The following is a 25292-nucleotide window of genomic DNA, read 5'->3' on the forward strand; positions in this document are numbered from 1 at the left end:
ATGAGAATTAATCATCCGTAAATATTGGCACCCCTAGGAAAACATTATATTGACAGTTCTACGAGGACCATCCCCGTGGAAGTAACATTGACTTAAATGAGCACTGCATCTACGGTCCTCAGCATTGCCCGTTTCTTTGTGCTTCTTCAAAAGAGCTTGAACAGCACAACTTGAAACCCCACAATTACCTTAGCGTGAAAAGCTCTCATGCTGTGACACTCCAGAAGCAGTGGTGCACCATGCAAGTTATTGTCCCACCATCAGGACGTCTCAGAAGACTTTACTTTGAAATCTTTGCCTGGGAGAGACCTTGTTGATGCAGTACAACTACCGTGTGTCTTGTTGCAAACATGGTGTGTTACCTGTGACATGAAATATCTTTTACAGCATCACCTTTATAGCAGAGTTTGGCTGTTCCTCACATGGAGCCAGATGCACTAAACTTCAAAAGTGATAAAATGGAGAGTGATAAACAGGAGGTGATTGGACAGACAGGAGGTGATTGATTGGTTGGTTGTTCATCACTATCCATTTTATCACTTTTGAAGCTTAGTGCATCTCGCCCACAGTTTTAAGCCTACAACATAGCTGTTTTTTTCTTTTCAATTACTGTTTCTGCCTACATATAAAATTATGATCATGATCACCTGTTGGGTATGATTGGTTATCATTGGCTCCCGACTATAATCCTACAAACTCCCTACTTTGTGAGAGCATACCTAAAAGAATTGATACTGTCTGAGGGCAAAGGCAGCACTGACTAAAATTACTGGGACATCACTGGAAAACCCTTCCTATACAGTAGCCTGGACTGAGCCTGGCTAGGCTGCGTATACTCTAGCATAGCAAACAGGTAAACGCCGCCTTCCGCCTTACCGAACGCGTGCCCTTCTGCCACCCAGCATGCGAGTGGATGTGTTCACATACACAAGCACTAGCATGCAGCCAAACAAAAGAGAAATCATTTAATGGTCACTCACCCTCAAATGAATTCTCTTCCATTCGCTGATAAAATCCTTTTATTTTGGTTAGAGATTGCTGAATTCATGTGGCGTCAGTCACCAGCCATGAGCAGGCAACCTGCTTCGTTAGCAGGTGTACACCCAGCATTTTCATGGCCGCACCCAATGTTTTTGTGGGTGTACCCATGAAATGCTGAGCATACCCCTGCGTCCGCCCCGCGCCCACCCCCAGCCCTCTCTTCCTGGAGTGAACAGCCCGGGGAGTGTGAAACTCATCACATCTGTTTGATGGGGGATTGCATAAGCGCATATTTGTGCATACCCAAACCCCGGACATTGACGATGAGGACGTATTCCGCCCCTTAGTTCCCTGTGATTTATGGGTATTTCCAAACCTGGAAAACACAACTGCGCTGAAAGAAGTTCTCAACAGAAGATGAAGTTAAAAATGCCACAGCCGCAACACTAAAAGTGATGTCACAAAACTACAATTGCGGCACGTCTTTGCATTGTTGTTGAAATACTGCAAAAAATGAAATGAATGTGACTTTGAAAAGAATAAAGTTTAGAGCCTGTTGATTCCTAATAAAAAAATTACTTTTCTATTAGCCCTTCTCTATACTGTATCTACATAGTGAATTCCAGTTAGGAACTATAACATCCACAATCCATATATACATTAGAGGAAAAATCTGTGGCATTTGTTATTCCTTGTAATTGTGATGGATGTGATGTGGTGCGGTAATTGTCTCTCCAAACAAATGTCATACCAGAGGCGTAATTCTGAGAGGCAAGAGAGTGATCTGCCGCTGGGCTTCTGCTCTCAAAGAGGCACCTCTTCTCCCCTACAAGTTTGAATCAGGTGATTGAAAGCCATCGGTATTGCTTCTGTGGCTGACTCCCCTTCCTAACATCATTTTTATAAGTGTCACACCCTGTATTAGAACCTATGACCTATCTTACTGGAAACAGACTTTTCGAGTGGCAGACTTGCCTACATTCCCAGGAGGCCGGGAGGGGGACCCGATTTTTGGGAGCCTCCCAGACATTCTGGGAGGGTAGGCAAGTATGAACTAGACCTGTGAATTCTCCCCTCTCCTGGCTGTTATTGTAGGATTTATAGCTGCTTGGATGTCGGCAACCTTGCTTATATTCGTCGCCATTGTAAAGCGCAACGGAATATGCTGCGCTATATAAGAAACTGTTAATAAATAATAATAATAAATAAATATTCCTTTTTGAATTTTCAATGTCGGCAGATTCCTTAGCCATAAATGTGCAGATTCCAGTGAATTATAACATCAATTTAGAAATAAACAAACTTGATGCTTTTCTATGAGCGGGGCAGATTCATCAGTTGTAGGTAAGCCTAGAGAAGAAGCATTCATCCAGCCTGTCTAGAAAAGTTTTTATCGCATAGAAAGGATATAATTCATGTACCTACTGTATGACTTTCACAGGTGATAAACACTGTTATTTCATGGAAGATTGTTTACTTCTATTTATCTATACAATTGATAGTAAATGGCTAAATCATGTTAAAGAATGCATTTTCTAACAACTGAGATGCATGTAAAAATCCAACAAAGTTCAAGGTTCTCAGAATTACAGTGATTCAGAACCAGTGAATCACTTCGCAGTCAAGCTGAAAGAAAAATGATGCCTGGAACAAGAATTACCTTTAAAAGGGCACCTGTGACTTTGAGTTAGTATTTTATTCTCCAAGTGCCTCGTGTAATATATGAGCATAGAATAAAACTAGATTTCTGTATTCTGCAACAATCATAGAAACACAGCACGCCTTACAGGAAGATGCGGAGACTCAGTGTGAGAGTCGCCCCGTGTATTGCTCTAGGCTTATTCCCAGGCAGATTCATCTTTTAGCTCCTGCTGTGATGTAAGAAGGCAGCCGCCTGGCACTTAGTACAGGGCAAAAATCAGTAGGGCACAAGTCACTGCATCTGAGTATAGCATTTTTATAGCATATTTAATGTGTGGGGCCCCCCAGCATTAAAACGCAGGATTTTCAGAAGGGGGTTTCTAGAGGTGCGGAGCAAAGTACAGAGATGGACACTTAGGTGACCCAGTATATGTTTTGATGTCCCGCGGGTGGTAGGGGGTATTATATCAACTGCTCAGCATGTAGGGCCTGGATCAGTAATTTCCACTAATTACCACAGATGGTGGGAGAAGGGGGCATTGGGCTGAATGAAGGGGCCCTGATACATAACTTCCAGGGTGGTAGGGGATGTTTAATATGCAGAGGAGGGGTGTATAGTGGAGTGGGCTTATTATTCATAATTTTCTGGTGGGAGGACAACTTGCTTGACTGCAGATATCTCCAGTTCCCGGAAATAGATTTCTTAGATTTTAATGGAATTAAAAACAAGAGAATCCCACCTACCAAATGGTGTTGGGGATGAGGGGATCAGAGTTCAGGAGGCAGAGCATTCTGCCAAGGAGTATATAAAACTACATACCAAGTGTGTGGAGCTGGAGCAATAACCAGCTGCTTGAAGGCTGATATCTCTGGTTCTGGGAACAGTAGAGACAAGTTTCTAGTGTAATTCAAAGGGGGAGAGTCCCAGCTTTTGGAATATATCCTCAGAAAAACTCTATGTCAGACAGAACCTGAAATATCTGACTGGGAACAGCAATTAACAGGCTTGGATGGGGACCACTGCTTTGAAGTCTGATATCTCCGTTTTCCAAGGTCCGATTTTAAAAATTCTTGTACTCTTGGAAAGAGGTGACCCTCAGCTTTCAGAAAGTGGCCCTTATATTCCTGGGGGGTTTTCTGGGTACTCGAAAACCCCCCCTGCGTGCACTACTGACGACATCCTTTTTTTAACAGCAGGAGAAGCTTAGGTACACAGGGGGGGGGGGCTTGGGGAGGATAATTTACAGTTCCCCATTAGCTGCTATTGTCTGCAGCCGCTGGGACAGGGGTCCTGCCGTGGTGACCGATCGGCAGCAGGGCAAATGCTGGGAGGGAGCACGGGGAGGCAGAGGGACCTTTCATTGCCCTCTGAGAGTGTGTGGTCTGTCCCTGGGGGCCCCCACAGACTGCTTTTTAAGAGACTGCTCCAATTTATAAAGCAGTCTGTGGGGGCCCCTAATGTGTGGGGGGCCCCAGGACGACTGCCCCTGTCGCTCCTTGGATAATCCGGCCCTGGCATGAGCTGTTTTCTATGCTGTCTTCCAAGCAGATTGAAACATTCTGCTGTGTACTTTTATTTGCACTGCCTGGTGCATTAGCCACTGCGGTACTCTTTACCTAAAACGGGTGCGACGCGATGCCCGCGATTTTTCCATAGGGATCAATGTTAAAACGGTGATTGGACGCGATTTGACTGTTAAATGCCTCAATGCCCACGATTTGGCCATAGGAAACAATGTTAAATGGGCCACAGAGCCCTAATAGTGCCCTTGAACTCTGAAATGGCCCCCACAATTGTTAACGCCACCCCACGATTAACGTCAACCCGAAGCGTGGCGAGCGGCGGCGGTACGCGTCCTCCGACCTTTTCATACCCTACTATCCACGTCGGCGTGGAGTTGAGAATAGAATAGTGTGGCGAGCGCAGCGAGCCACCGAGCCCGAAGCGTGGCGAGCGCAGCGAGCCCCGCGAGGGGACGTGGATACCTTCACAGGTAAACGCGTCCCTTCGCGGGCTTCACAGGTGTCCGCGTCGCCACGGACACCTGTGAAGCCCGCGAGGGGACGCGTATAACTGTGAAGGTATCCGCGTACCCTCGCGGGGCTCGCTGCGCTCGCCACGCTTCGGGCACGGTGGCTCGCTGCGCTCGCCACACTATTCTATTCTCAACTCCGCGCCGACGTGGATAGTAGGGTATGAAAAGGTCGGAGGACGCGTACCGCCGCCCCTCGCGGGCTCGCTGCGCTCGCCACGCTTCGGGTTGACGTTAATCGTGGGGTGGCGTTAACAATTGTGGGGGCCATTTCAGACTTCACGGTGACTATTTGGGCTCTGTGGCCCATTTAACATTGTTTCCTATGTAAAAATCGCGGGCATTGAGGCATTGAACACTAAAATCGCGTCCAATCTCATTTTTAACATTGGTCCCTATGGGAAATCGCGGCCATCGCGGCCATCGCATCGCACCCGATTTTTAGTGCATTCGATGGTCGCGATGGTCGCGATGGGCGCCGTTCTAGGTAAAGAGTACCGCCACTGCTGTATATACTGTAACAAATGTGTCAGCTAAAGAGTGACAGGTCCTCTCAAAAATGACAATTTTGAACAACATTCGGAGAGAGCTCTGAAAATTGATGTGCAAGGAAAAGGTGCTGTCACCCGCAGCAAACAGATGTCAGTTTTTATTTCCTAAAACGCACTGGAAAAATGACACAGTTCACCTGATGCTATGAAGGACAGCCAGCATTATGCAAAAAGGTAAAAAATGAGATACAGTGTAAAAAAAACACAAAAGTAAAAAGTAAATAGAGATTGAATAACGTACTTTACTAGTAAGCCCGCTCGAAGCAAATGTTTCGAAAGCTAGTCTGCTACCTTGTGATGGCCTCTGTGTTTGTGCATGTGTGAGAGAGAAAGAGATGTAGTTCACTCACCGCCAACAAATGGCAGTGTTTCGGCGACACGCCATCAGACACGACATAAACAGTACATGCTCATGGTCACCGCCATTGCAAGACCATAGCAGCACATCAGCAGTGCATCTTATAGGCAACAGGGCCTATGCTCCATTTTTGTAACATGGTGGTACACATACACAACATCCTGGAAATCAATGACATAATGATAGTAAGATGAGTTTATGGAAAGAATATTCTATGAAAAAGTACTTGCCGTAAAACCTTCTTGAATACAGGTAAAAGTTTCAAAAGCAGAATAATGTAAGAGAACCACAGGATCTTATTGACTATCAACTGTCATGTGATTTGGGATAGCCAATAATATCCTGCTTTGAAATCAGAGTAAATCAGAACCTGCACATCTCTAACTAATGATACATTTTGGTACAATTTACTAGACAGCTATATGCTAAGATGCATTTAGCTGCCTGGTACAATCTAACCTGATAAATAAGATCTAGGGCCCTTATTCTGGTCGGTGCGGATATATCCGCGTGCGTTCGGCCGCCGATGTTTTGTGTCTGCGCATGTGTAGAGGCGTCTCTGCGCATGTGCGAGCGGGGCGTACGGCCAAATCCCGCATGATATGTGAACACTCCGAACAGGGGGTGGAGAGGGGCGTGAAGGGCTATTTGGGCTCATTACCATATGCATACGCCCCGCGTTTCATGGGCGTTCCCATGAAAACGCTGGGCGTACGTATGGTAATGCGGCCGTGACGCACGTGTAGGGGGCGGACATATGACATCGCCGGATGTCAGCTGCCCGCCCAGATCCCTGCTTTTGCACGGAAAAATGTCCGTGTGGTCTGAGGTTGCGGGAGCTGGTGGAGCACTCGGTCCTGCATTCGATGGTCTGCGCCCATCGAATGATGGGGGAGGTTCCTTTAGATGGAGGAGGCGTATTCCGTGAAAAATACACGTGCGGTCCGTTCGGCCAGCTTCTTACCGCATACGGACGGAGTTGCCGATCCGTATGGAAGGCGGGGTTTCGCACGCACGGTCCTGGCCGCATAATCGGATCCGGCCGCACCGATCAGAATAAGGCCCTAGGTTCTGATTGGTTACTGTCATGGTACAAGGCCTCCACGGGATATTTTCTGACAACTGAGATAAGGATGGATGTCAAATAACCACTGATGGTGGTAACCTCTTTGGACAAGCTCCAGAAACCTTTGGTAAATCAGGCAGCCTAGTATCCCCCATAGAAACCTAAGGGGGGCTGCTTCCCTTGTAGGAAATGGAAGGATGGGGCAATTATTAGTGGAGATGTTTAAAAAGAAAATACATTTAAATCCCCCTGAATTTATGTGCTTTATTTGAACCCAGTCCTTGTTCAGATCTCTTGGGATTCTGCACTATACCAAAACCCTAATCTGGGTCTTCACTTGTCAGGTCTCGATCCTGGACTATAAATTCGATTTCCTATTTCCTTCATTTCAGGTGTCATTTCGATGGGCAAAATTGATTGGAAATGACTGTTAATTAATGTTATAGATGTTATTATTAATATAGGGACAAACACCATGCCTAAATTACATGATTTTTGCTGTTTTTAAAACTTAAAAAAAAAATCCAAATCCAAATCAAAACATTTGAGGCTGATTTTACAAATTTCAAAAAACAAAAGTAAAATACTGAGAAAAGCAAAACACAAGCGTCTACGCACATCTTGAGATATTTAGAGAGATGTTACATTTGGGTGTTTTGGGGGGGATACCCCGCAAATATTATTTGCGAACCATCCGCCATAATATTTTCAACAGGAAATCATATTTTCCAAAGAACAACATCAGTACTCACTTTTTAATAATTAAAGTATATTATGTTTCTGACCTTATCCGCTGACATTTTCCTCTTATTGCTGCTGTGTTTTAGGTTCCCCACAATGGCTGTCACTAATGCTGAATGCCAAGCTCCCATGGTAAGCTGTCAAGTTAAAGCTTCATTCATCAAAGTAGTCAAATTCATTGTAAAAAGAGTATCAACAAAGTTCCCCAGAAAAAAACATATTTGGAGGCTGCAAAAGTTTTTATAGGTCTTTTTTTACAGCATGTGTGGCCCATCATAATAACCGCAGTGATAAATAATTCTATATATATGATAAATGTGATTTATAATATCTCTCTAGATATGTTTCTAGGTACATTACTGTTATGTCCAGGTCATTGTCTGTCTTTTCTTTTAATGAAAAGTGTCCTCTGAATGTCTATTTAGAAGACTCTGTAATACTGGAATGTATGTACCGGAAGGCTAGTAATCTGTTGAGAAGCATATCAAATGAAAATGTGAAAATAAATTGATGTTTCAACGATATATCTACAGAACTTTGATGAATTATCAGTATAATAGTCTTGCAAAGTATTCTAGTAACTGATAAACCATACATCACAACCTTTGTAACATGGTAGGTGGGAAATTTGGGTCCATGGCCCAATGGTCAGGGGGTGTGGCTTGCAAACTGCATCACTCCCATGAAGCCATGCTCCCATTTTTTGCTTGGCCATGTCCCCTCTGTCTCTGGGAATAGATCTACATACATCTAATAGATCTATCTACATCTACCACCATAGGTGCCGATTTATGTTTTTGCTGGTGGGTGCTCAAGCCAAAAATATAGTGGAGTTGCTTCATGGGGAAGGGGTGTAGCCACAAAATAATACCAATTTATATTATGGAGCACAGTTGTCTCCAATATTCAAATTACTGCAACAGATTTCCATATACATAAATGCCCCACAGTGCAGGTACATAAATGCCCCAGCAGTGCAGGTACATAAAATGCCCCCACAGGTACTCCGCGGACAGAATACGCTCTTCCCGGAATACTGTTTCCCAGGTGGCGGGTCCGGCGATGTGGGTGCTGCAGCCGCAAATCAGCAAGTTAATATGGCGGCCCAGCAGCGGGACTCGGGCCCGTGGGTGCTCATAAATTTCCGTGGGTGCTCGGGCCCTTGAGCACCCACAGAATCGGCACCTATGTCTACCACCCCACCCCCCGGACAAGACACCCTCGGATTAGACACTTTGGAATGCAGAGTTTGATGTCTGGTCCGGCATTCCAGGGTCTTGTCCAGGTCCGGTTTTTACTTAGTCCCCCATTTTAATGTGTGACCAACACTGTAGGTATCATGCAATCGAGCCCAGCCTATTACTTAGCCTGGAAAGCTGAAAACCAAAAGTATACAGCAGAGTTCATTGTTTAGTTGTTTAAGACTGCCCTGCTGTTATTTTCAAAGCATTTTCAATTAATTTTAGTACCGGACCTCATTTACTTCTTATATCTCAGTGGAACTGGTGATTTAAAGCCTATTATTGTATTTCAGCTAAGCAGAGAACAGCTAAGCACAGCAGCAATTTTTCAAGCCCCAGTCTGTGTCCCAGGGCAGCCCCACGCGCATCGGAGCAAGGACTCTACACAAAATACGACTCTTGTTTGAGAATTTCAGCTCTACATCCTTAACAACAAACATATCTAAAGCAGAACATCTGAGACCTCGTAATCTATTAATATTTCACAAGGAAAAAAGAGGAACAGATGTTTCTTTCGGTTCAGGTACGCCTGGCTAACTAAGATTGTAAAAGTAAATGCGATAATCTTGCGTTGATATGTGGGTTAGTAAAATATGTTTATCCTTTGTTTATGTGGCTATTTATCAGTCTTCTGCCTGTATAGTTGTGATTTTTCAATGAAGTCTATCTAGATTTGGAATGTCAATGTATTTATATCGCTGTGATGTGACAATGTTAATACAGAAAGTCAATAGCAATTCTGTTGCTGCCACGTTGGGAAGAATAGAGCCCCCCCCCCATTCCCCATGCTCTGCCTCATGGACAGTTTTTAAACTTGTGTTTAGATTTTTAAAAGTAGGGTTTAGAACAGGCATGTCCAACGTTGGCCCTCCAGATGTTGTGAAACTACACATCCCAGCATGCTTTGCCACAGTTTTGCTTTTAGAGAATGCTAAAACTATTGCAAAGCATGCTGGGATGTGTAGTTTCAAAACATCTGGAGGGCCAACGTTGGACTTGCCTGGTTTAGAAGGTTTTTTTTGTTTTTTTTTTGGTGTATCCTTTACTCCTCTGTGACACTCGGAGTGTAGAGCCCAGACAGTGTAAGGGTTCCAGAACATGGAATAAGTGAATTTGGGGAAGATTTGTTATACCATTTTGTTATTCCCCATCATCTCTTCATGCAGCTTAATTGGAAGATGTTGCTAGTGCTACAGTATCATGCTGCAGAATGCAGCACTGTCGCCTCCCCCCACTGTCACTCCTGCCATTGGCAAGAGTGTATGCGGGCATAACCACCAGGTCTCCTCATTAACAATCTTGTAGCAAGCACATATTTTCTGTATAATTTAAAAAGCAATGGAATTTGCTATTGTTATATTATTATTATTATTATTATTATTATTAATAATAATTATAATAATAATTACATTTACTTCTAAAGAAGCAGTATATTCAAATTCACAATTACAATTAGAAGCTAGCAGGCTTACTGTAGGGAAGTAGGCATGTGATAGAGAAGGGTAAGCGCCAAGTATTGTATATTGGTCCAGCTATATAAGTAAATAAGTAAACAATAATAACATTAACAGCAATATTAGTGATAGTATCTTCTGCTTCCTCTATGGTACCAAGTGTACCGAACCCTCCAATCTGTTCTAAGTTCTATCCTTAACTGAAGCACTAACATTACGCCAATACTGTATCTCAAACCGGCATCATTAATAACATAATCTGGTCTAGTTTTAAGCTTCGAATTTTAGTGGAGAACATAATAAAATAGTTATGCATTATGCAAATCACTGTGTAATTAGAAATCAGACTGGCAGGAGTGTCAGGGTGGAATGAGTGACCCTTTCTTATTGTGTAGTGTGACTTGCCATGTGCTTATCACAATTACAATGGAAGTGATTAAACCAATCGTTTTGAAATGGAAATAAGTAATTTACATAGGAACAGATTAATAATGTACCAGATGGGACTCCATCCATGGGCCTTCATTTCCAAAAAGACCCATCAGGCTGATCAGGAGCAGTTTTATAGCCCACATGGGCCTGTAGCTGAAACTAGTCATTGCTGTGTGTACATGGTCTACACCAGGAGTGGGGAACCTTTTTTGTGCCATTGGCCAATTGTATGGTGGAAAAATCCTTCGGGGGCCATATGTAAAAATTTCTCTTAAAAATTGTCCTGCTGCAGCCATCCCATGCTCCAGCGGCTGCCGCTGAATAGGACTGACAGTCTCTGGTTGCTGTTGATTAAGAGGAATCTCGCAAGATCTCCCCTGTACTCGACTCTTGGCAAAGCTGCCGGGTGGTTAAAAGGGCCACTCAGACTGGCTACGGGGGCCGCATACGGCCCCAGGGCCTGAGGTTCCCCACCACTGGTCTACACCATATAGGGCATACAGATGGAGCAGCTGTCAATGGAGCTGCTCCTGGTGATAGAATCGCCAACCGCTTTCTTGCTCCAGCCGACGGAAGGGGGTGTGCGCATTTTATCAGAGCCCTCCGCCGCCCGCCGCTAGTCCCCTGCATCTCCCCGCCGCTCCCCTACAGCCCCCGCCGGCTACCCCACTTCCTGCCCATCTCCCTGAAGCTGAAACGGGCAGGGAAGCCGCTCCCTGCTGCCTTGCTGACGGGGACGCCTGAGCATGTGAGACGCTCATGCGTCCCCGTCAGATGGAGCTCCTGTCCGCCAGCCTGAGCCAACAAGTCTACATTAGAAATATAATGCTCATATGTTTCTTAAGGTGGCCACCTATCATTCACAATCAAATCTAATTAATTGTCAATTAATATAATCATGTAAGCATATATATATATATATATATATATATATATATATATATATATATATATATACAAATAATATAAAAAAAACTGCATAAAATTGACCCCGTCTTTGGCCCTTATTCTAATTCGGACGGTACGGCCCGCGTGCGGCCGTACCGCCGATGTTTTTATTCTGCACATGCGCAGAGGTCAATCTGCGCATGTGCAGCCCCCTTCGCCGCAGACGGATTTCGTCCGCCGCAAAGGGGGCGTATAGGGGCGTGAGGGGCTTCATACCCTCATTTCCCTATGTATACGCCCCGCGTTTCATGGGCGTTCCCATGCAAACGCGGGGCGTATGCATGGTAATGAGGGTATGACGCAACTCATGGGGGCGGAAAGCTGACGTCGCCGGATGTCAGCTCTCAGCCCCCATGCAAGCTATCACACGGACGATTGTCCGTGTGGTCTCAGCTTGCGGGAGCTGCTGGGGCGTGCGGACCTGCCTTCGATGGTCGACGACCATCGAATGCAGGGGGCAGCTCCCACCATGGTGGAGGCGTACGCCTCCACCATTTTTATGCGGATCGCCAGCCGTCCGTGTACGGACGGCCGTGGCGATCCGTCTCGTGGGCGGGGATTGGTTTGTGCGGCCGGAGCACCGTGTGCGGCTCCGGCCGCACCAACCAGAATAAGGGCCTTTAGTAGGTATTAATCTCCCCTACTATAAATGGGAGAAAGCTGTCCCGATCAATGAGCCAGAATTTTTATAGAGCAAAAAGTCCAGAATTTGTAGATAATCAGTCTGTGTAAGTTTATATCTCTACTAATTAACGCAATACTCACGAATTCCAATACAGATGGATGGTTTGGGTATTGTTAACGCAGGGAGGTGGGAGGGCTATTCTGTGCAAAGTCCACTGCCCTCCATTCTGTTACCTATTTATGGATGGTGGTGGGGGTGAGATTGAGGTGCCAGGAAAAAAGACTAGCCCGACGCCGGTAGTTGTCGTCAGTCCGGTTGGCCGCGTCTCTCACAAGTGACTACAGGCGGTCTCACGTCTGGCTCCAGCAGGCTCCTGTGTGACTACAGAGCCATGTCTCTCACCCGCTGCTCTGCCGCCGGCAGCACTTTGATGGTGCGTATCTGTACAAGCATGGATGGGAGCTCCGTGTGTCTACCAGTGTAGGCGGAAAGTGAGGCGCAACAGTGGAGTTGTTTTTGCTGGCTCAAGATTTCCTTTTTTCAGGGTTATCGGATCCTCTAACGCGTTTCGCTCTGGTATGAGCTTTTTCAAAGAGTATTCTGAAATGTAGGGATGTATGCCCTAACTAAGAGTCTTCTTTTCTTGCAACACAAATGCTCTGACTGAAAGTAATTCACAATCAGAGCAGCTAGGCAGCATTCGGTATGTTCCCTCAAGAAGCTCTGAAGGCAAGAGGTGGATTGGGACAGATGGTTGCTGCTCTAGTCCAACCCTGCTTGAAGTTCACTAAAGTTGTAGGGTCCTGGGTAACTGCTCATTGTGCCATACATTTAGATTGCCTTTGCAGGGAGTCGGGTGGGAGGCCATGCGAGCGGCCAGGCAACTTTAAAAGGAACTGAACATAATATCCAAATCTCATTACAGTTTTGAATTCTTGATAAATAAAAATAAATTGCTGGAACTCTATTGTTACGGGTAAACAGGAGCTATGTTGGGGAAAAAAACGGGTATACTAAAGATCTATCCACAACAAATTGAACTGGAGGGGTTTAGGGGAAGTAAATATTTGCAGATGCCCAAAAAGCAAGAGGAAGAAGTGGGGGTTGTATGCAATTACATGGGTGGGTAGATCTCCTTTAATTTGAAACAAATAAAAAATATTTGTACAGATCACACACAGTGAATTCTTAGTAGAATACTATGTCACCAATTTATGCGAAGAACAGAAATGTCACATTGATCACCCCGTGACCTTTAAAGCAATCTTAGAAAAGCAGCACCTTCCGGCAGGTCACCGTTCTGGCATTCTTTAACATCTTAAATTATAATTCTATCATTTATTTATTTATAAGCTTCTTTGGCAGTGTTGCGACGGCAGACTGTGAAGCCCACAGCCGACTCATTTCTTTTGTTCAGGCCCGGCAATGGGTATAATGTGAGGCTAATTAGAATTACAGACACTATTCATAACAGTACAGACCTGTCATTAAAATTCCTTATGGCAAAGATGTCCTCTTAAAAGTTTATGTTAATTTGACTTTTTAATTTAGTGTTGTTCGGCTTTGTCAGGATGAACATTTTATTCAAGACGCCAGCTGTCAAATCAACACACAAATATAAAATTATTTTGTAAGGGAAACTTGTTATTTTTGTATGCCCGTGAACATTTATTGAGAAGATATGTCAGGTAGACTATCATTTTTAAATAGTCATATTTTTAGATTCTGTTGCTTTGATTCTTTTCCAGGTTTTCTGTCCTGAAGAGACCAAAGTTTTATACAAGAGAGCAGTGCTTAAACAGTATACTGGCCATGACTTTGTGGAGGAAGGTGACAAATATGTAGATATGTACAATACAGTGGATTGTAAGGCAACTTTTTTACCTTTTACCCCAAAATATATTTAGATACGCCAACGTTACCCCCTTGATTTGAAAGGAAGGAAATCATAATTGTAATACACAATGTACCCCCCAGAAATTGCTAATATATCCTGCTTGTATGGTACACAGCCTGGCAGCAATTGATGATGATGATTACCATGTATGGCTGTGCGTGGTACAACATTTATACCACTAACAGCCAAACATGGTAATCCTCATAATATCATCAATGGCTTCCAGGCTGTGTGTGGTATAGCAATTGATAATGTGGCAGCTGTTAGTGTCAGTATTTCAAGATGATATAGGCCCTTATTCTGATCGGTGCGTACTTTCCCGAATTCTTACGGTGCGGTCCGCACGCCACGCTGTGCGGCGGCGTGCGGGCATCGTCCGTAGAAACGCCCACGTGTCCTCCGCATTCGGACGGACTCCCTCTTTAAGAACAGGGCGTGTGTACGGCCGACATACAAACCGTGCGTGTGCGGTGGACACGTACAGATTATTGCACGGTCTTCCCGCACAAGCACGGTCTTACCGCGTCAGAACGTACGGGAAGCTGTCTGTACGCCCCGATGCAGAGTATTTACGCTCAATCCCACAGAGTACACACAGCGATCACATGACCCACTTAGGCAATTAGGCAACCTCAATTAAATGCTCATCTATACTGACCCACATTCCTACTACATTCATGACACACATTAACCCTTACAGCCATGTGACCCTAACATACATCTATATACACTATTGACATTTTTCTTATTTAAAAGATTTTAAACAAGTTACACATATACTTTTGCATGTTCGAAAAAAACACTGACAACATTGAACTTTAAATAAATATTTATTCTAATACAAATGCCAACAAAAAGGGCCATAAATTAATCCTCCGCATCTATTAGGCGGTCCATTTCCGCCAGCATCAGGCGCATCAGGCCTCGCAGTCTTACGAGGGCCCCACGGCGACCCTCCTCTGCTTGGGCAGGCTCATCTGTGGAGGAAATACAAATAGAAAAATGACTATTGCGATTCATGCATACATTTAACATAGTCCAACCTACATGTTAAACATGCACCGTGACAGGTGTGTGTGTATATGTATATATATATATATATATATATATATATATATATATATAGCGGGGTATAGCGGAGGCACTCGGCGGATTTCACAACAAATGAACAGCCCACACCAAGGGTCAGTACGTTTAAGCTTTCGGATTTATTTCAATCCTTCATCAGAAAAGTGAAAAATACAATAACAGTGCTTACCTATATATCATCCTAGGATGCGTCTCTCCTCCCATAGCTCGCGCCGGGCTCAGCACGCTGACAGTGCTTCCGGTCACGCCGGGACTTCACAGTGCTTCCGGCCACTACGGAACACCTACGTTGCCGCCCGCCCACGTTGCTATGGAGATAGAAGTACACAATAACAAATGTTAAGTTCCGTGCATAATAACATACAGTTAAGTGCATTTAAAAAGCATGTATCACAGAGTATTAGTCAATCGGGATTTTCTATGCTACTGTATATAAGTACCATCTGTGGAAAAAAATTTTTAATTATTAAAGTACAAAAACCTGCTCATAATATCGTTTAAGCGGGACAGCATACTAATGCATTCTCAGTCAGGGATATTATCAGTTAGTGAACCCTATAATTAATGAAAAAAACATTATATGGAATTTACAAGAAACAATTTAAAGGCAGATTCTCATTTAAGCCATATGGCTGTACTGAGTTCAGTGTATGGATCCATTTTGTCTCCAAACGGAGTAACGCACGGTCCCTGTCCCCTCCCCTATTAGACTGAACAACTTGGTCAATCATTTTATATCTGATTGTTGCCAGTGGATGTTTAAAAGCCTTAAAGTGTCTAGCCACTGGTTGTTCACATGCCTTGCCCTCCAATGCCAACCTGATGTTTGATCTATGGGCATTCATCCTTTCTTTGAAGGTTCGCGTCGTTTTGCCGACATAGATAAGGCCACAAGGGCATCTTATCATGTAGACAATATATCGACTTGTACATGTGAGGCTTTGTTTGATATTATAAATTTTTCCTGACCGGGGATGGGAAAATGTGCTACCTATCTCCAGGAAACCACAGGTTGCACACCCGGTGCACCGGTAGTTTCCTGGTTTTTTTCTCAAAAAATGACTGGGTTGAGTGATTTTTAATTTTGTAAGATCTGTTTTCACAACCAGGTCACGAATGCTTTTACCCCGCCTGAAACAGGGCATGGGTTTAATCTTGGACAAGGATTTTAGATTGGAATCGCCACTAACAATAGGCCAGAATTTTTTTACTGCCTGCATTATGTCGCCACTCGCTGTAGAGTAAGTGTTGACATAAGGTATTCTGTCCAGGTTCTTTCTTTCTTTGTTGGTTTTAATCAGGGTATCAGCTCTTGAAATCTTCAGGACTTTCTCCTTAGCTTGTTGTAGGAGTTTCTTATCGTATCCCCGAGTAATGAATTTCAAGATCATATTGTCCATCTGCTTAATGGCATCCTCCTTGTCACTGCAAATTCGATAGGCCCTGAGGAGTTGTGAGAAGGGGAGACTTCTCTTCAATGCCTCAGGATGATGGCTCTTAGCTTCTAGGAACGTGTTCCTGTCGGTTTTTTTATGGAATAAGGATGTTTTCAATGTCCCATTCACATGGCTAATGCTTACGTCCAGGTAATTGATCTCTTTTGGACTGCAACAGGATGTAAATTTGATGTCCTCATCCTGCATATTGATGTCTTGTAACATTTCTTGAAGCAAGTCCTCTGGTCCCGTCCATAACAACAGGACATCATCGATGTATCGAAGATACAATTTGATGAAGCCCGATGTGGATGGGTTTGTAAAAAATAAATCTTGTTCCACCTGGAACATATAGCAATTAGCGTAGGTAGGTGCTACACATGATCCCATGGCACAGCCTTTCTCTTGGAGGTAGTACTGTCCATCGAATGTAAAATAATTTCGAGTGAGGCATAACTCGAGCAGCTGCAGATAAAGCATAACATCTGGCCCCTCATAACTCGTGCTGGACATAATTAGCCTTCTAGTCGCCTCCAAACCCTTCGAGTGGGGTATATTCGTGTAAAGACTAATAACGTCCATAGTACACAATATCAGGGTTGTTGGAATATCTTTAAGATTCTGTAATTTCAAGATGAGGCTTGTAGTGTCCTTCAGGTATGTTTGTTGCCCTTGGACAACCGGCTGCAAAAAATGGTCCAGATACTTTGAGATGTTGTAGTATAAAGATCCACGGGCCGAGATTATCGGACGGCCTGGTGGTCTAGCTGCATCTTTATGTAACTTGGGCAATGTGTAGAGTAATGGTACTCTTGGGTGTTCCACCCGTAACGAATCTGCACATTTTTGCGTGATTTGATTATTAAAAACTGCATTCTCAAGGATCCCATCAATCTCTCGCTTGAAGCAGGCTGTAGGGTCTCCTTGGAGCTTCCGGTAAACAGATTCATCTTTGAGCTGTTTGTAGATATCATGTTTATAAAAGTCCACATCCATAACGACTATCCCCCCGCCTTTATCGGCGGGGCGGATGATGATATCATTATAATCTTGAAGATTCTTCAGTGCCATTCTGTGTTCTTCAGACAGATTGTGGTGGCTGTTATGTGGGACTTTTTGCTCAATGGTCGCGTTAATCAACCTACTGTAACATTTGATGGAAGTGTTTTGTGATACTGGATCGAAAAATGAGGGTGCCTTGATTGGTTGCTTAGTAGCAAGTGGTACAGGGGGAGAGCTTTCAAAAAATTCTTTCAGACGTAGGGTACGTTCAAATTTATAAAGGTCAACTTTACTGTTGAAAACATCATGGAAATTTGTAGGTACAAATGTCAGTCCATGGTTAAGTACGTCAATCTCTGCGTCTGTTAAAGCCCTGGACGAAATATTAAATACTACGTTCTCTTGCCTTTGCCGCCTCTGGTCACCCCTTTTGTATTGGCCCCCGCGGCGGGTTTGGCTCCTTTTGGGCTGTCTGTGCGGGACCGGGTGTTGACCCCTAAAGGGGGCTTTGTAAATTTTGCGCCCCTGGAGCTTGTTGATGGTTCCTGCTCTGTGGCCGATGAACCCTCTGCACTAGAGGAATCTGTCTCCAGGTTTCTCCGGCCCCTGGGGTTATATCTCCTGCGGCTTCTTCCCACCTGTCTGCGTCCGCCAGCTGAATTTGCCCATTCATACACGCGATTCTCAGCATAATCTTTATTAACAGTGAGGACCTTGTCCCTTTTAAATTTAATTAAGTCCTTGCGATAAGACTCAATTTGCTCATCCAGTTTCTTGATCCAATCCTGGGATTTATCCTCAGCAAGAGGCTTCAGGTGGTCACTTTCAAACTGGGTAATTTTGGTCCTTGTGGTCTTTAGTTCGCGTGTTGCCTCCTCTATGACCAATAAGATTAGGTCAAATGAGGCCTTATTTAATATAGCCGCCCACTTGCGGCAGAATTCTGGGCTATGGCGTCCTATCGTGGGGATATTACGGATTCTGAATCCCCGCGGAATTTTCCTATCACGGAAATAATCCGATAGGGATACTCCGTGCAAAAAATAGTCCACCTCACGTTTTTTTAAACGGAGTAGTTGGGCAAAGATTTGATCTGAAGAATATTCTCCCCCTGTAGTTTTAAGGTTTTCAGTGAACAAAATATGATCCACATCTGTATCCGAGTATGAATGCAAGTCCCCTTCTGGCAGGTGTACTTGATTAAATCCCTCAATGACTTCTGGTTCCATACTAGAAAGTGGTGAAAGTGACAAGTGTCCTTTAAGTGAAAAAAACGTGTACCAGACGTCTCCTGATGATGAAGAGAATAATAGTGAATGCGACCATATGCCACAATCACTAGCGGTGCCCTGATAAGTCCACAGCCAGAGGTAACCACACACAGGGGTCCCCAGAGCCAGGGAAATATAATAGAAGAAGAACCGGCACTCGCAACCAGCAGAGTATATATATATAGCAATCCACTTATGCCGGCACTCTGATGATATCAGCTGCTCCCGGTGCCACAATCAATAGCACATCCACTTTCCAACGAAAAGAGCACTCAGGAGACTTGTTCAGTAATACAACAAATAACTGTATTATCGGTATAAACAGCCGTTTTCGGGACCGCAGCCCCTTCGTCAGATACCTACAGCAGTTAAACACATACACAATCCCCCCTACATATACCCCATCACTCACCTGGTCCCGGCGTCTCTGCACGCTGACACCGTCCCGCCGGAAGTCGTCAGATGCCGCACTTCCGGTTACGTCTAGCGCGTAGCCATGGTGACCGCATCGCTTGCGTGTCACCTGGCCAGCGCTGCGTTCCACAGACTGCCCCATCTGTCTTAACTCAACCAGCGTTACCCGGACACCGGCACAACGCAGGACCTGATGGCAATCTACAACTGAACAAAAAGGGGACATACATTACACATACACTAATCAAAAAACAAGTACACATAAATGCACAAATACACATGAATGGACACTGCAGAACACAACCAAAGTTATTAATGAAAAGAATTCCAATTGATCTTATCGTTCAGGCCCCCCGGTCTAGTGGTGCCTAAACGCAAGATCCACTGGGACTCTCTGATAATCAATGATTTAACACGATCACCCCCTCTCAATGACAAAGGGACATGATCGATAATAAAATGTTTCAAATCTTCCAGTGTGTGTCCTGCCGCCTTGAAATGACGCGACACAGGTTGATCCACTGTCTTGCCACGCAGAGTCAAATCTATGGCAGACCTATGTGCGGCCATCCTCTCTTTAAATTTGCGAGAGGTCTGGCCCACATACAGCAAGCCACAGGGACACGTGACAATATATACCACGAAGGCTGTATTGCATGTGAGGACATGCCTGATGTCATACCTACGATCACAATGAGGGTGGGGAAATGATTTGCATGCTATCATATATGAACATGTAGTGCAATTAAAACATTTATAACACCCTGGGGGCTTGACATACACATTAGCCATAGGACGTTCAATTTGGGTAACATCAGCATGAACCAAACGGTCCCTTAAATTTCTGCCACGTCGATATGACAGTAGCGGTTTGGACTGGGATAGCATCTTGAGATCCTTGTCAGTACCTACTATCGGCCAGAGAGCTTTGACAGCTCTACTGACCACAGGACTGGACACAGAGAAATCAGATACAAAGGGAATCCTATTCATAGCCACTTTCGCGGCTGGGGACATAAGTTCTTCTCGTGACATCCCACTCACTTTACTCTTATGTTGATTTAGCAAGGAAAGATCATACCCTCTATCACTGAACTTAACTACCACTTTGTCCAATGCATCGGGGATCTTATTAGGCTGACTAGTGATACGGGCAGCCCTCACCATCTGCGACAAAGGCAACCCCTTCTTAAGGGCGGGGGGGTGGTGACTGGTGGCCCGGAGCAAGGTATTACGATCTGTACTCTTAGAGAATACCTCAGTAACTTTGTGTGATGGCAGATTTGAAACTGAGGTATTCTCTAAGAGTACAGTCCTGTGGTCAGTAGAGCTGTCAAAGCTCTCTGGCCGATAGTAGGTACTGACAAGGATCTCAAGATGCTATCCCAGTCCAAACCGCTACTGTCATATCGACGTGGCAGAAATTTAAGGGACCGTTTGGTTCATGCTGATGTTACCCAAATTGAACGTCCTATGGCTAATGTGTATGTCAAGCCCCCAGGGTGTTATAAATGTTTTAATTGCACTACATGTTCATATATGATAGCATGCAAATCATTTCCCCACCCTCATTGTGATCGTAGGTATGACATCAGGCATGTCCTCACATGCAATACAGCCTTCGTGGTATATATTGTCACGTGTCCCTGTGGCTTGCTGTATGTGGGCCAGACCTCTCGCAAATTTAAAGAGAGGATGGCCGCACATAGGTCTGCCATAGATTTGACTCTGCGTGGCAAGACAGTGGATCAACCTGTGTCGCGTCATTTCAAGGCGGCAGGACACACACTGGAAGATTTGAAACATTTTATTATCGATCATGTCCCTTTGTCATTGAGAGGGGGTGATCGTGTTAAATCATTGATTATCAGAGAGTCCCAGTGGATCTTGCGTTTAGGCACCACTAGACCGGGGGGCCTGAACGATAAGATCAATTGGAATTCTTTTCATTAATAACTTTGGTTGTGTTCTGCAGTGTCCATTCATGTGTATTTGTGCATTTATGTGTACTTGTTTTTTGATTAGTGTATGTGTAATGTATGTCCCCTTTTTGTTCAGTTGTAGATTGCCATCAGGTCCTGCGTTGTGCCGGTGTCCGGGTAACGCTGGTTGAGTTAAGACAGATGGGGCAGTCTGTGGAACGCAGCGCTGGCCAGGTGACACGCAAGCGATGCGGTCACCATGGCTACGCGCTAGACGTAACCGGAAGTGCGGCATCTGACGACTTCCGGCGGGACGGTGTCAGCGTGCAGAGACGCCGGGACCAGGTGAGTGATGGGGTATATGTAGGGGGGATTGTGTATGTGTTTAACTGCTGTAGGTATCTGAGGAAGGGGCTGCGGTCCCGAAAACGGCTGTTTATACCGATAATACAGTTATTTGTTGTATTACTGAACAAGTCTCCTGAGTGCTCTTTTCGTTGGAAAGTATATATATATATATATATAGAAAACTTGATGTCCAGCACAGCCGCTTAAGGAGATTCCTTGTGTGGGTGCCCGTGCCAAACACACAATACTCGTTCCCAAAGACACAGCACTCCACTTGTAATGCAAAATTCATTTTTGCATTACAATTGGAGTGAATTTTGCATTACAAGTGGAGTGCTGTGTCTTTGGGAACGAGTATATATATATATATATATATATATATATATATATATATATATATATATATAGACACATATATAACTATATATATATGAGACATACACCTATACATACATGCATACATACTACATGGAAAGCCTGATTTTGGCCCTCTACCCTTTACTCTGTCAAACACCTCACAGTCATACTGCTCCTTCTCAATCCAAACCCACCCATGACTAAGCTCTGACAAGCATGTCACGCGCTGCACCAATCACAATTCTGCAAACAAAGTTCAGTGTCTGTTATATGATGGAGCCTGGCAGGGGAGTTACACAACTCTCAGGAATGCTCAGTACATTTGTGCAATCAAGCATGGCTTGCCTGCTGATGGTTTGCTCCCGAAATCATTGTCAGAATGCCAGTTAGGGGAAGCTGCAGCACTAACCCACTCCCATGCTCAAAAGCATTACTAAGACCAAATCCACACACAATTATGGTGCAAAACATACATGCAGACCGCAGGGGGTGGTTAGCTAGAGGAGGGCCCAGGGGCACTGACCACTTGTTACTCCAGTCTAAGCCACGCCTGTCCATACTCCATTTATGCCATACTGAATCTAGTTTACAAAGATCATTCACCAGTAAACTCTACTCACCTATATGAGGCTACAGATTGTATGCAAGCAGCAGGGACATGAAACACTTACATTAGCAAGTCATCCCTTTCTTCCAGGATACAGATTAACTACACAGGTTCAGTGGCACTTAAAATCGATATGAAAGACATCCTCACAACCTGTGTCATTAATATGTGTCCAGGATGAAAGGGATGGTTTGGCCACCCTATCTAACCCCAAAGTGTGTCTGTTGCTATCCAGTTTGTTTTATCACTTTATAGTATTGCAAAAAACAATTGAATCACCAGTGATACAAAGCAAATAGAAGATGACTAAAGGAATAATGAATCTTTATGTATACATACCACTTTCCTCCGCCTGCGCCACCTCACAGGCCTCCTCATCATCCTCTTCAGCTGGTACCACCGCTTCCTCCACCAGCTCCTCCTCCTGTGGCACCATCTCTTCCTCCACAATCTCCTCCTCCTCTGGCACCATCTCTTCCTCCACAATCTCCTCCTCCTGTGGCACCACCTCCTCCGCCACAATCTCCTCCTCCTCTTGCACCACCTCCTCGCCCATCTCGGCAGTGCCCTCCTCCTGGGCCTGGGACGCATCTGCCTGCTCCCGGGCCTGTCTTGCTCGATCACCTGCTGTGTTTGGGAAAAGTAAAAAAAGTGGCAATTAGTGGTAATTTGTATTAAGCCTTATCAACCTATAAATGCAAAGGTTATAAGTACAGATAATTGTACAGGCAAACAGCTCCTTAGTGGCCTTTACAAAACACAGCCTGTAACATGGCAGGTATGCTGTGACATTTGGGCCATTGTAAGCATCACAAACATTAATCCTACTCAATGACATCTTTTATCACCATTACAGGGTGTCAAACAGGAAGTAGCACTCATATATTGTATGCCATGTTTAACTCATGATCAGGCTGGTGACCTTAGTGGATTAAATAATGTCAGGTAAGCAATCATGTCCAAATCCCCATTTACTGTTGAAATACTCACATCTAGCAATGCTGGCCCTTATTTCTTGCAGCCTCTCTGGCTCCCTGCGCCTGAGGTCGGACCACCGACGCTCCAGCTGAGCGATGGTCCGCCGCACCTGGGTGCGTGCGAATATACGGCGGCGGGCCACCGCATAGGCATTTCGCTTCTGGCGGTTGGTAATAAAGGGGCCCGCCTGCCCCAGCCTGGTCTCTATAACGGAGACCAGAGTTCTCAGCTCCGCGGGTGAGAATGGGGCTGCTCTCCCATAGGCCGCCATCTTAGCAATGGCACAAATCAAACAATCATGTGCTGTCATTGGTTGATCAGAGTGATATTTGGTATTAACTTTATTGTTCATTTTTACACTAACAGCGTGTATGCGCCAGAACATACGGCTAACCCATTGCATCGCACACCCATCCTAAACAGACAGTGTAAAATAAGATGGAAACACATTATATATAATCTATACCATCCACCAAACATGGGTAGAAGCACCAGGTGAAATAGTCTGCATCACTAGACACTTACACCTAACTCAACAAGGTACTAAACAGCTATTTAATAATGAAAGCTATGCAGCAGAAACATAGCAAATAGTGGCAGACCTTTTACAAAAATTAGGCCATGCTGCCATGTGTACACTTACCTTCTACTGGCCCCTACTACAGAGGTGGAATGAAAAGTAGCTAGTATCCAGCCTGAATTTGGAGTGCTTTCACATGTGATTTGGATGCTAGCACTGATTAATTGTGGCTAAGTGGTGGACTGGATTGACATATGGAATGGGTAGTGTCAGTTGTACTACATACCAAACAAGTGCACAGTACAGATGTACATTCAAATATACATTTCATGTGTGACCTCAGTTTTATTTTGTCATTGGTGTTGGAATCTGCATTTAGCTACTAAATCAGACTTACTCAGTTTGCCAGGTTTTTGAGAAATATTTTTCAACACCAAGGGGCGTCCCGTATGCGCCGCACGGTTGACGCTGGCGTACGGAACGCGGCCGTACGGAACGCAGGTTGCAGCTGATTAACGCCAATTACAGAAATAGTATTTAAAGTTGTCCTAGAAAGGCAAACAGTTGTTGCAAACATGGCTGGCTCAGAGTCAGAGGAAGAACAGGTGGTGCAGAATCTCTTGTCCCGCATGGAAGCCAACACCACCTATGTCCCCCTCAACCCAGAGCAGCCAGATGGGCCATCAACATCAGGCCAATCAGCAGCTGGCCCATCCTCAGCATCAGCAGAATCATTGGGAACACAGCAGGTGGCTTCCCAACAGAGTAGCCAGCCCAGCACTTCAAGTACAGCAACCGGTGGCCGTGGCCGTGCCAGTGGCCATGCCCGTGGCCGCAGTCGGGCAACAGAGGAACCAACCACAAGAAACATGGCATATGAACCGCAGGAGCTTGACATCCTGGTGACCCGGGCACGTGATTTAATAGAGTGCCCAGCGGTAAAGTTGACACACACAAGGAGATGGAAGATCTGGGAGGAGATAACGGCGGAGATTAATGCAGTGGCTCCACAAGTTCGTGAGGCGGAGCACGTTAAGAAGAGGCAAGTACATGTGTGTTACATTTGAGCAGTACAAGTCCAGTAATGTTTACATTCAATATTAGATGGAGTTGGTCAATGGGTGTTCACGTTGCTTGGAGGCACAGACATGTTGGCCATGACATTGAATTGATAGTTATTGGAGGGTGACTGTTGTTTTATCTTCTAAGGGTTGGTTTTATAAATGAATATAATGTAAGTTTGGTGTCAGTAGGCACATGTTGTATTATGTTTCAGATTGCAATGGGTGCTACAGCAAACATGAGGAGTGACATGTATTAATATGTACACTTTGATTGCAGGTGGCACGACTTCAAAGGCAACCTCAAGAAGAAATTGAC

The sequence above is a fragment of the Crinia signifera genome, chromosome 4, assembly GCF_055691185.1.
Source record: "Crinia signifera chromosome 4, ASM5569118v1, whole genome shotgun sequence".
Classification (NCBI taxonomy): Eukaryota; Metazoa; Chordata; class Amphibia; order Anura; family Myobatrachidae; genus Crinia; species Crinia signifera.